This window comes from Blennius ocellaris (assembly GCF_963422515.1).
Source record: "Blennius ocellaris genome assembly, chromosome: 14".
Lineage (NCBI taxonomy): Eukaryota > Metazoa > Chordata > Actinopteri > Blenniiformes > Blenniidae > Blennius > Blennius ocellaris.
Window position 1 is genome coordinate 2,288,291 of NC_137663.1, and position 14,624 is coordinate 2,302,914.

At 43.4% G+C, this 14,624-nt stretch overlaps 1 protein-coding gene across 1 annotated transcript in view; it reads right to left on the reverse strand.

Moving 5' to 3' along the window:
- The window catches only part of tmem132e (transmembrane protein 132E), a gene marked incomplete at both ends in the record, with an annotated part of 248,486 nt that overhangs the window by 102,904 nt on the left and 130,958 nt on the right, over positions 1-14,624 (reverse strand). The window lies entirely within an intron of this gene.

Consider the following 14,624-nt stretch of genomic DNA (forward strand, 5'->3'; position numbering starts at 1 on the left):
ACTAGAAGGTCTGTGTTCTCCCATTGTTAATATTTAGAGCCCGTTGTTCTCTGCTCTATGTGTGTGGTTTCATTAGTAAAATAAACAGCTCCAACTCATGCCAAAATATGGTATCAACATTGTTTACAGAACATTGCCATGGAAACCTGAAAGTATTCTGACATGACAATTAAAAAACTATACGTTTTCACTTGAAATGTAAATGGAACCTGAAACTGAACTGATAAAGTAATGATAAATGCAAAAGTGACAGACTATTTCAAGAAGTGCTAACAAGTATTTCCGGTTTGATACTTTCAGAATAAGAGTGGTTCTGTTACATTGTCTTCTTCCGACCAATGCCCCCCTGAAGCTCTCTGGCGACCCTCAAGGAGGCCACGCCCCACACTTTGAAAACCAATGCTATCAGTAACGCTGGTTCCACCCTGCTTCAAGCGGTCTATCTTTCAACTCAATCTGCTATGCTACATTATTATTTCAGCTTGAGTCAACAGCCATAAGGTCTGAGGTTTTAATTGGGCAAAACAGGCAACGAGAGCGGTAAGAAATGCAGCTCGTTTCATAAATGTGTAATGCATCGAGCAGGGAAGGTAGTGCTGTGTAAAGAGAGAGAAAGAAATGAAAGAATTTGCCTTTTCTTGAATGATACACCAACACTTACATATGTTCACTAATTATGTTTGAGGTCATATTGGTTGCATTGTGTTGCTCCGATCTTTCTGCGTCATTAAAACATCTGAATTTCAAAAAAGGGATTAAACAGATGTGGATTTGCTTTAAATAAGTCGTTGATCCACCCCTTCTGTTTCTGTGCCCATCCAACATGCGAATGCAAACAGCTAATTAAAAGCACAACGGTTCAAACTCATTTATTGTTATAGTTTTTTTTTTTTTTTTTTTTGGCTTATTCCCTTCACATGAGGAGCCTTCCTTCAATTTAAACATATTGAACGCCAGTCTTACAGGCTTGGTGAGGGCACGGATATGAAGTGTGTGACTGTTGTTCCTAAGTGTGATGCTCAGCATTGTTTATTAATCAGATACATATCATATAAAGAAAAAACTGAATTCTCATGGTACCGACTAAGACCCCAACGTTTCAGAAAAGTTTCACATTTATACAGCAACGTTTTGAAAACGTTGTAAAAGTTGTAGCATATATATATTATGTATGTAGCATGTTGGGCCACTAGTTGGCGCTGTAATTTGTTGAAATGAAACCACACACACGTGCAGCACAGTCAGAAAAGCTATGAAAGTTATGTTATCTCAACAAAGCTTAACTCAGTATAACTTAACTACAACTCATTGCAACTCAAGTCGTAAACTTCAACTTAAAATGGACGAGTTTAACTCACACAAACTTCACTCAGTTCAACTGTTATTGATCACAGTTGAATCCAACTCATCTCAAGTCAACTTAACTCAGTTTAATCTAATTTAACTCATTGTGTCTCATCTCATCTTAAACTTCATTTCAACTGAACTCAAACTGCTGATTCAACTTAACTAAGTTTAATCTAACTTATCAGAACTCAATGTAACTGAGCTCAACTTTACTCAAGTTGTCTCTTATCTCGACTCATCTCATCACTAAATTGTTGTATTTCGTGACTTCGTGATCTGAACCACTCCTTTAAAATGGCTTCTGTAACATTATTCTTCTTGATCTCTGACAGAAAACTATGTTTAAGCTTCAGACCGATCAAGAACTAAAGCATTACAATACTGCCTTGAAAAGTATTCATATTCAAAAGCTTCACTGTAATGATCTTAATGGATATTTCAAATCGTCATGAATAATTTCCTGGATGCATAAACTCTCTCTGAATGGTCCGAGCGGCGGGGGCACGTCCTCCCTCTCAACCCCCCCAACCTTACCCCACCTAACCTCACAATAACGACCAGTGGACGGGGCCTAGGACGGGGCCTACTTAACTGTGGTCTGGCCCCTCCCCCGACTTTGCACCACCCACAATTTTAACTACATTTAGTCACACAGGGACTTGAGGGGAAGCTGGCTTTTGGGGTTCTGCCACTTGTTTCTGCCCGAGTCCCCGCTACCCTCAATGTTAAACCACACCTTAGACACACACATTGTATCCATTTCTTCAAAACCCTCAGCGCCTCCCACTGTGGTCCCACCCAGTCCCGGGGTGGGTGCGGCTGGAGTACGGGGGGCACACTTGCTGGGTATTGGTTCTCCCTCCCTATTCACGGTTGGATTGGTGGAGGATGGGATCTTGTAGTGGTCTGGTGGCCTGGCTGGCGGCCTGGGGAGTGGGAAGCATCCCCCTCCCCCCAAGTAAATGTATGTGTGTGCATGTGTGTGTGTGTGTGTGTGTGTGTGTGTGTGTGTGTGTGTGTGTGTGTGTGTGTGTGTGTGTGTGTGTGTGTGTGTGTGTGTGTGTAGGCATAGGCGTAGGTGCTGGTCCGGGGCTTGGCGGCTGGGACCTTCTCTGTCCCACCTGGTTGGGGGCTGGTGGGGGGGCTGGCCCCCAGGGGTGCGGCGGGCTTCGCCACCGGGATCGGGGGGGGCTCCCTGCCCGCACGGCCTGGGGGCCCTGCTCCAGCTACTCTTGGCTTGGTGGCTTGGGTCAGGGCCTGGGGCTCTGCACCCTTTATCCTTAACTTGTGGGCCCCTCTTGCCTGGGGGGAGGTCTTCTCTGCATTCTATGTCTGGTGCCTTCCAAGTTGGAGCGTGACTTTCTGGGGTGGTTTACCGGGGCCTCCCGGGGTCTGGGGGGCCGCCGGGTGCTAGGGTAGCGGTGTCCAGTCCTCATCGATGAGATTTGCTGCTGATTTCCCTAGTTTTCTGCTATTGTTGTTTCAATGATCAAAATCATGATTTTGTTTTGTTTTGTGTTGTTTTGTTTTTGCTTTTGTTATCGTTATCGTTGTTGTTGCTTTTATTTTTTGTTTTTTTTGGCTACCTGCTAATTTAAGCTCTTGCTAGAAAATCATGTTACTGTCTAGGTAGAGCTGCACAGGCTGGTTTAATCTCAAAACAGTTCGAAAATATTTAGATCAGTGTGATAACTGTAAATAATATATGTGGCGCTAACAAGGGTATTGTATATTGTCCCCCACCCACCCGCCCACCCCCATTCTCTCGCTCGCTTTCTCTCTCCTCTCTCTCTCTCTCTCTCTCAGCGTTCCCCCCCAGTCATGTACAGCAGCTATGCCAACTTCTAATAAAGCAGCAACATGGGGAGACTCTTGGTCTCTTCCTGTTGCAAGAGCAAAAACTGTTCAGACATCGGAAGGCTGTCAATCACATCATATTGTCTGCCCAAGATGCTGAACAGGACAAGGGCAAAAAAGTTAAAAAAAACCCTCTAAATTATCCAGTTATTTACGTGATGCTGACAGCTTGTAAAAATAAGACCGTGAGGCGGCAGAAGTGATGTTTCTCCAACACACGGATGACAATGCAAAGGAATAACGAGGAGGTTAATGATGGAAAAAAGGTAGTGAAGCAGTGAAATGTACAACTTTTGTTCAATTGTCTGAATTGTCAGGGCCACCGCCTCGTTTCTGTGTCTTTGTTCTAACATGGCTTTGGAAAACCATCCACCAGCTCCACCGCATGACACGAGAGCAAATTGTTCATGAAAACCAGCCATCAGAGTTTTATCGTCACCAAATACCTCGTATTGCTGTGAAATATGAGCTTGCTGTTTCCAAGTTAATGTAATAACTTCCTGAAGCTGTGAACAATCCAATAAGTCAACTGGAAGCAGATTTTGTAAAAGATTGTCATGATGAGCAGCCTTACTTCCTCAGACTGGATTACAGCGTCTCGGGGTAAAAGATGTCCGATTCATCATAGCTGGTAGTGGTAGCTGTCATTTTTCTGTAGGTTCCAATCCAAAGTCTTGACAAGATGTGATAGTTTAACAATTCTTCTCAGACACCAGACTCCATGCTCCCTTCTGCCCAAATTTTCACTAAAAGCCCTGACAAACCACACTGGATGGAAACCCCCACACCCACCCCCCCAAAAAAACTCTTTAACTTCCTGCTACGACTCTAGAATTATCACCAGGAGGGGGATTCCTCTGTGACAGCTCTGAAGCGTCGACAAGTGGCATGGCAGGTAACAAACTGATGGCCCATTTACACAACAACGGACCTCAGTCCCTATCCACACCAGCCCAAACCAATCATTCATGAAAAAAATCCTCGTAATGGAGATATCCAACATCTGGTTTTATTAAAAAGATATGCATCAATAGCTTCTGCAGGTCCATCTGGAGCAGGTAGTCCACCATGTTGGTGTCGTTTAAATTACTCCACCAGGATCTCTATTTACAATCTTCATCCCATAACTTCTGCACAGAGGATAAACCAACACACCAAAACAAGACCATCACCACTCATTTCCAACCTGTAGTTTCCCAAATCAATCAAACCAAAATCAATATGTTTACAAACAAACCAGAATTTGTAGCCATCAAACTGTTTCCTGACTGATGTCATCTTAGGAACCTTGCCCGCAAGGGTTTCTGGGAAATCAAAAATGGCGTTGTGGCAGCTCAAGCGAAAATATCATCATTTCACCGATTCAGCCTGAAATAAAAATTGACTTCTCAAAGAAAACGTCTTCAAACTAGAGAATAGTCTGAAATATTGTGAAATTGATACTATATTGTTTTTCCAGTGGGAATCGAGAGCTCATGAGATCCAGTATACAAACGGGATCTTGTGACACAATGCTTCAAGAACTTCAAACGTTTCCGTGATGCAAAGATGTCAACAAACCCAGGTATGTTCTGTGAAATTTAAATGCTGGAAATGTGTGTTTGTATGAGTGTCATGATGAGTTTCCTTCTGAAATGTATTGACAATGTATTAGAGACGCATATCAACAACTAAACGTTTTCATTCTTCCCCTGTGGATTCTGGTGGAGGAACTTTAATTAACGTTATGGAGAGGGTCACAGGGTTATAGGTCAGTGGGGATGACATCACCATTTTCAGCTAACGTGCGTCTTGTCCATCCACACGTCAAAGCTGAAGCGGTGTTTTCAGTTTTCTCCAATCTGCAACCCGTTTTCAAAAATACAGTGTTCAGGCTCCAAAAACGCTGCGACGTGGGACAATTGGACACAGATTATGGTTCAATGAAACATCGTCGTCATGCGGGTGGGGCTGCAGTCACTGAAACCCTCTGGAATGGCTCCCAAGGTGGAACTTCTGAAAACATTTGGGCTTAGTCCCGTTGTTACTATTTAGAGCCCATTGTTCTCTGCTCTGTGTGTGCGTGTGTGTGTGTGTGTGTGTGTGTGTGTGTGCGTGTGTGCGTGTGCGTGCGTGTTTCTTCCATTACCATGGGAATAAACATAATTTTACAAACACGGCAGTGGAAACGGAGAAATGTATGAAACAAAAAACAATGAGTTTTCATCTAAAGGTTGTAGTGTGAGCAGGACCTTATATTCTGAAGCTGAATGAGCGTTTTTTTTTATTAGGATTCATTCAGTTGACAGCCTCATTTGATATGTGGAATAACAAGTGGCTGAACAGGCGTCACTAATGTTTACGTGCAGACTTCAACCAATCAGCTTCTAGTCGTCTCCTTTTGGCAATGATCAGGAGGGAAAACCCAATCGGTAGATTCCAGCAATTCAACTTAAAGGTATACAGGAGGATTTTCAGGAATTTTAGGAAAGATCTCCACCGTTTGAAAAAAATGCGCATGTGCAACGCTGTACCTGCTCCCGAGACGGAACGCCTACTAAAACGCGTGCGAGAGACGTGCACGAGCCCAGTTCTCCTCGTGCACGCTCTGTTTACAAGTCACAAGTCGGCATCGCTCACATAAGCTCACTTTACAAGAAGATTTGCACCAGAGGGGGTGAAACTGTAAAAATGTGGGAGAATAATGCGTGGGGTCGGCCAGCGGCATGATGAGAACCGTGTGGAGTGAGCTGCAGGGACGAGCACGTACGACGGGCTTACGTCATATATCACCAGAATGATTGACAAGTGGGAGGACCAGTTATTTTGATGATCCACCCGGAAGAAGAAAATCCTCTACTATACCTTTAATTTCTCTCTCATTAAAGGGAATCCATCGGACTGGAAAAGCAGCATTGTCCTTCGTTGTAGTTTGTTTCTTTTGTTTATATAATGTGGCCAATTTGTGGGAAGTGAAGCCTCCCACCTTGGTGCAACATTGACGGGGCCTTGGGGTGAAATCCTAATTGAAAGACATCATCCCTAAGCTCTCCTTGCTGTTTTGGCATCTGGTAAGTGTTGCACTACACCAGACACTCTACAATTAAATGTGTGCTGCTCTGGGAGTGCTCATTATGCTTACCTGAATTCAGCTTGGAACAAAAAGCAGCCGTTGCTGCACACCGCTATCATTTCACTTAATTACTGTGTTCTGTAGGAGCCTACAAAACAGCTATTAGACGCTCCACTTAATGGAAAATACTAAAGGGTTGTGTTTCAGGTCTCACAGTGAACAAAATAGATTTATTTGGACAATGACTAATGCATTTTAACACTATGACATGAACCAAACCAGCAGAAAACAATTTGTTGGGGAATGTGTCAAAGCGACAAGTCGTGAATTAAAAATCTTATTGTAAGTGTAGTTTAATTAAAAATATTGTGAATTCTGAAATATCGAATAGGTTTTTGATCTAGAAAAAAAATTACTGTGTTGGGTAAGTATACACTTAAGGTGTAATAAAACTCCTGGACTTGGTACTTTTATTTTGACGGTCACTGTAATAACAATCCAACTTGGTCGTCCACTAGAATGTCTGTGTTCTCCTGTTGTTAATGTTTAGAATGTTTCTTTCCCCCCTAATGTATATTTGTTTAACGTGGGTATTGTGGTCAAGGATTGTGATGTGATCAAGGTTTGTCATGCATTCATGATTTGTAGCAGTCAGAAAATTGTGATGCCAACAGCTCACTGCGCTTTTGGTGGACTCCAGGAAGAGGAGCTGTTGCTCAAACTGCAGCAAACGGAGATCTATATAAATAAAAATGAAATGTTTGCGTGTGTGTGGTTTCAATACAGAAACAGCATTTTGCATTTCTGTCATTTCTATGAAAATGGACAAAATATTGACGTATAAATCTGAAATGTTTCTGAAACGAAAACACAAACATACGTCATGTAAATGGAGCCTTAGTTGTTTCTTATTTGAACTGAAGCAGATGAACGTTGCTAATTGTTTAAAACCTTAATGTTCCTTTTCACCTTCACCATAATTTCTACCTGCCTTTGAATAATGTAAAGAACAGTTTGCTTAATGCTTATCTTTACACAGTGGTATAGAGTACGTTTGAAATGCGTAGCATGGGGCTCTGGCCTCGTCGCCATACAAAGCATCATATTTTATTAATGGCCAGTGGTGCAGAGCAGCTGATGGAGGAGGAATGTGGCCGAGCCAGAGCCCCTCTGCTCGTCTGAGGTGTTACCAGTTCAGCTCTGTTAGTTCCAATTCTTGGGACTGTCCAGTCAGACAGTGGTTTGGAGAACACTGACCTAAACTGTGTAATAAGCCCCAGGCTTGATTTAACCTTTCCCATTTCTTCCACACTGTAAATTCTCAAGTAATTCCACCTTTTCTCTTCTCTCTCCTCCCCTCAGCTGCACCACGCCGACTGTCGTCGGCCCACAGACTGTGATCTTCCAGCTGTAAAAAAAGCTTTCTGCAGCCTCGTTGTCCATCTTTCATTTGCTTTGCTCCCTTGTTCACAAGTCAGATAGTTACTGCAGGGATCCACTGGAGAGACTCTCCTCTGATGCTCTGTAACACTAAACGCATCATGTTTGTATTTCGGAGACAGAAACCGCCGCCCGCCTCTTTCTGTATCTGCACTTTCACAAAGTGCTGATCTTTCCTACGAGCTGTCAGCTCGCCACCAGCTGAAAACTGATTTGTATTTGCAGCTGAACTAGAAATCCAGTGAAAGAAGCTGGAATACATGAAACTTCACAGCAACACTTTTCATTGCTCTGCTCAGTTTGAGTTTGAATTGGGCTTCTCAAACTGTTTACCCTCCTAACTGATGTCCGTCCGTCCGTCTTCACCATTGACCCATCCTATTTCTAGGATGTGGAGGTGCAGCTACATTACGGTGGGGATTCAAACCTGCAAACTTCTGATCTAAAGTCTGCTCTTTTCAATCACCATTGCCGAACAGCTCAGTCCAACAGAGAACACAGAGATGAACACAGAGATGAACACAGAGACACAATCTCACATGACAACAGTAGATATTACTGTAGATATCACAGGTAGTTTAGTTGGTTGTTGTGTAGGCTAATTGACTGGGACAGTGTGCTGGACAGTATGAACAATGATAGAGAGGTAGGAGTTTACGATATAAAAACATTGCAATCATTGGGTAGAAAGATAAATAGGTATGTTGGATGGAAAATACATTGGTTGTGTGGTACAATTGTCCACCCCAATGGAATCACTACCGTACCGTGGTTTGACAGTTTGTGTGTCTCTCTGTCCCCTGGAGCTGCCGGCTGGAGTATCATACTCCTGTCGTCGGTGGGCTAATAACCTGCCTTTGGAGACACCAAATTTAGCCAAACTGGCGAGTCAGGACAAGGTCTAGTAGAAGACCTGCAGCTCCACGGTGGGGCAGTGCTTCTGCATTACAAGAATGTTATGGGTTCAAATCCAGGCTGCATGTGTTCTGGTGTCTCCTCAGTCTACAAACATGCGTGTGAAATGTCTTGTTGGTGTCAATCTGTTTCTGTCCTGTGATGGAGGACTGACGTGTCAAGGTGCCAGGTGGAGTCAGTCATTCCGCTGATACGTAAGAAAATCTGTTGGGACCTAAATTAATTAGGTTTGTATGACAGCAAGTAGAAAGATGAACAGATTTCAGTTTGATGTTTCATATAGACTGAAGTATATGCAGCCAGATAGTCATGTAGGATTGGAAAGTGGTCCATAGAAAGACATATTGATAGATAGAAGGACAGATGGATAGTTAAGAGAGTAAAGTAGAGGTGCTTTATTGACCTGAGGCCTGTGTCTCATTTTGAAGCAGGTATAAAGGGTGACTATAAAACCATCACTCTAAAACCAGCCAGGCTTTATCAATTTAGAAAGTTTCACACCTTCTGAATTGCCTTCAATTCGTCTGTCAACCGTGACTGACACAGCTTCAACGTCACACTTCGCTTTACTTCTTTGACTACACCCTATTTCCTCTCCCTTTTCCTTCCACGCTCTCAGAACCGGCATCTCAGTGGTGAAAAGTCCAGGTGAATGCTAAAACTCCAGGTTCTCTCAAGAGGAGTTTATGTCCGCGAACTCCTGTGCTGCTGTGAACGATGAGATTCAATCCATTATTTCTGGTAATTGGATTTTTAATAAACTGAAAGGACAAAAGTGGATGATCCAGCCGTCACAACAGGAGACGTAACGGAGCATCAATGACTCCAGATTCATGAATTGAAAAGAGGAATCTCATCAGTCACAACTGTGTATCATGACAAATGAACATTGTCTTTCCCTAGAAATGAACAAACTTTCTGTGGTCTTGTGAGATCCCAACAAAGCCTGTGTTTCTCCTTCCCCAAATTTCAAACGTCAAGTGGTAGGCTATTAAACAGTGTGATGGACAGTTTGAAGAAGTCCAGTGCTCCGAACAAGGAGAAGCTAATTATAGTTCTATCAACATCTGCTGGGCACAATGAACAGTGGCAGTTGTGCCTTTGTGCTCTCCTTAGTTATGGCTGCTGTGTTGTCCACCCGTTAACCTTTCCTCTGTTTTGTGCTGCTGGAGCTCTCAAGGCTGTTTGCGTGTGGTATGAAAAATCTGATGATTATGATGGATTGTTACATGGAGGAGCTGTAATAAATGGCGCGGCGGCGCTGAAAGCTGCCGCCCTGTGCTGGCTCCAGGAGGCTCGTCAACAGAGAGCCAGGCCAACCGCCAACAACTCAACTCACTTTCTGGGAGGTTTAAATCAGCGTCATGTACTGTAGTAACAACATGGCTGCTGTGTTTGTATCTATTTATATATCAGCCACCAGTTTAGTGTCAACATCAGAGCTAATTCAGACTTTGGACATAACGGTACTAACCACTGAACCATTGTGTCTCAAAGAAAGAAAAAAAATCCACTTTGTTCATATATAAGAGAAGAAAAGTCAAAGAATCTGTAATTATATGTGCATGATGTGGAATATTGTCAATCCCAAACAACCTTATATAATAAATGGATTTCACTTGTGTCGCACTTTTCCACCACTTGAACAGTCCCCAAAGCAATTTACATTGGTAATCACATTCACCCATTCACACACATAGTCACAGACTAATGGAGACGCCTGCCATGCAAGGCACTCAGTTCATCCATTGGGAGCAGTTTGGTCTTAAGTGTCTTGGCCAAGGACACCTCAACATGTGAATATGTAGGGAATCAAACTTGCATCCTTCTGATTAAAAGACAAATGTAAATGGTTTTCAGTAAATTAGCACTTTTCGACCACTTGAACAGCCCGAAACCCTTTACATTGTTAATCACATTTGCCCACATGGAGGCGGTTGCCATGCAAGGTCCTCAGTCCATCCATCAGGAGCAATTTTGGGTTCAGTGTCTTGCTCAAGGACACTTCGACATGGGGACAGATAGGGAATCGAATCTGCATCGTTATTGAGAGAAGACCAGTTGACCAACCAAGCCACAGTCGCAGTTATATAATCAATGAATGTTGCATCTGTGAGGCCAGTGAGGCAGCAAACAAATCAAATTTGTTTGGCAACACCACTTTCGGTCACCAGATGGTGCAGTGAGTCACTTTCCCCCAGTGCCTCTGCATTCAGTGCAAGTACAGAAGAAGCAGCAGGATGCAGAGTCCAACCTGAGTTAAAATCTGAAAAATAAAAAGCACTAAAAGGAGACGGGCCCTGAAAGTTTCTAGAAAGTCTTGTTTTTGCCCGTTTACATGACAACAGAGTTAGAATCCTTACAAAACGTTCCACTGATAAATCAAAATATGTTTTCAGTGGTTCCAAATGCAGTATCATTAACAGACATCCAAAATATAGCTTGAATAATTTGCAGATTGTATACTAAATTGTATACATTAAAAACATCATATGAGCAGAACAACATGCAAACTACACAGAAAAGCTTCAACAAAGACTCACAGTGAGTTTTCTGCCTGAAATCAACCCTCAACTTCATGCTATTTTATTAGAAGCAAGACCAAGACTTCCTGACTTTAACCTTTTGAAGAAATATTCTCTGTGCAGAAAAATCCTTTGACCTGATCAAACCTCTTGTTGTATTCTTGTTGTGAGGAGAACAAAGTAATGGGCTTGTAGTTCCCTCATAATCCTTAACAACATTACGTCTATGCTCTCTGTGCTGTTGACACAGCATCACTGTGAGTCCTGTGCTCACAGACTGAAACTAAGAAGGCTTCCAAATTATCGAGCAACAAGCAGCCACGATGCCAACCAGTAACGTGGAGTGCAGAGGTGACAAGCGACGAGAGAAAACAGCCCCAGCAGCTCCTGCCATCTTACCTCAGAAGGTAAATTTAACAAAGCAAAGTCACGCCGGCAGAAACCTAATTCGGCAGCGCAGCTAAACACCTGGCGAGAAGACACATGCAAATCCCAAATGTCAAGGGGACCAGAGACATTCAGTGAACCTTATGTTCCAGCAGATGCACGGCATGCAGTATAATGGAGCTTTAAATTGAGCACACTTGTAATTGTGCAAATATATGACAGAAAGGTAAGAGTTAATCTGGGGTAAATTAGAAAAAAGTATCAAGCTGCATAAATGGTTGCCGTTTCACAGAGATAAAGTTTTGCATACATTGGGATGTTGTTTACGTGCCGCGTGACCTCCAGCACACATCAGTGGATGTGCAGTGGGCCGACCGACGTCTTGCGACTCATCGGATCTCTGGACTGTGAGAATGACCTTTGGCCACAATGCTGGGATTCATCCTTCCATCACACACAGTAAACTGAAAATAAGGTGAAAATGAACAGCTTCTACAAAGTTTCAGTACGACAAGAAGAGGATGTCCTCTGCACCTTTAAGGCTCCTGCAGACTCCCTTTTTGAAGCCATGAGAACAAGACGAAAGTTTGGTAGGGACGTCAGCAAGCGTCTTGCAGACCATTCATACTCTGCAAGACGCTGCCGAACTCACAGACCACGCCCCCTCACAGCAGACACATGACTGTGAAGCGGCGTTTTAACTTTTCAACTGCACAGTTTATTTCTTGCCTCCTGTGCTGTCAGAAATGCATTTCGCTGAACTATTTCGATAATAAAAGAGAGAGTTTTTGTCCGAGCCACCATGTTTGTCTGGTCTTAACTGCAGGAGGTGACAGCTTTGAGTGATGCCTTCAGGTGCATCATGATATTTTAACGAGCTGCAGTGCTCAGACAGTAGCGATGTTACAAGCTTAGTCTGATTCAAATATGACTGATAGTGATTAGTGAGCTGGAACATGCATGCGCAGCACACGTTAGTGCTGAAGTTTCCGCAGTACAGCTCCTACACAATACGGCTAGGACGGTTGGCACTGCCCAACAAATTTGTTTGGCCAGAAGGAGCACTCCGCACTGCTGAAATTTCGTCTTGTTCTTATGGAGAATGAATTGGCCTTAACTTTGAATTACAATAATTTCTCTTAGTTTCTACAATATTTGTATGTCCCTCAATAAGTGTCTCCACTCACATGCGGTTGAAAAGACCCAAGTTGACAAGACATCTGAGACATTAATTGATAATCACGATCAGTCTTTTTTCATTTCTGTGGCCTATTTACACCATAACGATTTTACGTGAAAATGCAAAACCTTTGTTGCGTTTTTGGGGTTCGTTCTCTGTGTTGGGACCTCACAAGACCACAGAAAGTTTGTTAATTTCTAGGGAAAGACAATTTTCATTTGTCATGATACACAGTCATGACATATGAATTTGGACACAGGAATGTGATTGACCATCACACCCAGTGCCACAGCAGACCCATGCAAATCCTCCCCAGCATCCTGCTCAAAGACACTTCTCCCAATGCACTCAGCATGGGAGAAGCACTGATTGGGTGAAGCTCTCAGGATTTGACACCTTCAAATCCACAAACTTTCAACAAAAGCCTGCAAAAGCAGTCTTGCGGAGTCTCTTGCCCCGAGTCTTCCCCTGTGAACACTGGGGAGATAGGAGCTGCATTCCAGCAGCTCAGCTCTACCCAGCGTTAGCATACAGCTAACACCAGAGGCCTGCAACCAGGGCCTTCACTCCTAAACTCCTCCCTGACCCGACCACGAGGGTCAGACCTTCCCCTGATCCAGAGACCAGCACCCAGAGTCTGCTCTCCCATCAACCAGGGAAAACCAACCAGTTCCTCCAGGACGGACCAGGGAAACGACGCCTCACAGAACTTCTTTGTGTTTTCCTCAACAAGCAGGAAAACCATCACAGACCTGAGCGACCAGCTCCTCAGTCTGGACAAAAGGAACAACCAGGAGCTGCAAAGAAGGACTCCTGAATCATCAACTTCATCTTCTTCTCCTCAGCCTGCAGAACCAGCAACCACAGTTAGCAGGAGGTGCTAACTACAGGAGAAGACACCAGCTTCCCTCCAGCAGGACAACAACCGAACGACTTCAACAACTACTAGGCATACTTGAGATTAGTTAAACCTGATGCTATGCATAGAACTGTTTAACTTTTATGAAGATGTGTTGATTCTATTACAGCAGTGGTTCTCAATTATTTTCTGTCATGCCCCCCCTAGAGGACAAACATTTTTTCAGGCGCCCCCCCCGAATTGTACTACCATTGAGAACCTGATAATATTTATTTATTGATCTGTATAAACCATGTATGAGTTGCTGGCACCAGCATTCTGCATACAATCGCCTGATTATAAAAATAAATTAATAAAATGAGCTGGAGGCCCTTTTTTTATCGTTCAAGCATGAATAAAGACACTAATACTGAAAGTCGTGCCTGCCTCACGCCCCCCCTGACACCCCACCACGCCCCCCCAGGGGGGCTCGCCCCACCATTTGAGAAGCACTGTATTACAGTGATTGAATTCTATAGATAATGATATTAGGGTTAGGGCTCTGCCACAGACACAGGGTCTGCATGCAAATCTTTGCTTTGCTAACTTGTTAACTCACAATCCTACACATATCACATCAAAGACAACATCACACAGTAACTGAACACCATCTGACGACTCCTGACGTTTTACAAAGCAAGTCGCATTCACATAAACTCATTCTAGAAATGGTCCTTTGGCAGAGACACACAGGAAGCAGACACTAAAGACTAGCTTCAATGTTCCATTGTTCTCCAGCACATGGTGGAGACCCAGGACAGACTTCCTGCTCTCTAATTACCTCCATTTGAATGTAGTTTCTTGTGATCTGCCATCTTGTTTTGTAGTTCCATCACACGTCTCACACACACATACTCCCTTTACCTCTCTCTCTCTCTCTCTCTCGCTTTTGCTCTCTCTCCACACACACACACACACACCCACACACTCCAAGCTGTATATAGGCAGTTAGAATCTGTGTTTATTGGTCTTCATTGTAAATAAATATCATTTTTGGAATCATACTTGCTGTTTTATTAATGT